Below are 202 nucleotides of genomic sequence, written 5' to 3' on the forward strand. Positions count from 1 at the left end.
CTACCTTTATGCTATGACAGCTTTGTATTTATGCGTATGCATGAATGGATGTTAAATGCAAAATGCATGTTGCTTTTTGTGTATGTGTGAATATTTGTATATATAAACAGTTAATGTGTATATGTGCTTCTGTGCGAGAATATAATGTTTATGCCTTCATTAATGTTTGGATGCCTATCATTTTCCCCTGATTTAATGATGT

Source organism: Penaeus monodon, chromosome 32 (genome assembly GCF_015228065.2).
Source record: "Penaeus monodon isolate SGIC_2016 chromosome 32, NSTDA_Pmon_1, whole genome shotgun sequence".
Taxonomy (NCBI): domain Eukaryota; kingdom Metazoa; phylum Arthropoda; class Malacostraca; order Decapoda; family Penaeidae; genus Penaeus; species Penaeus monodon.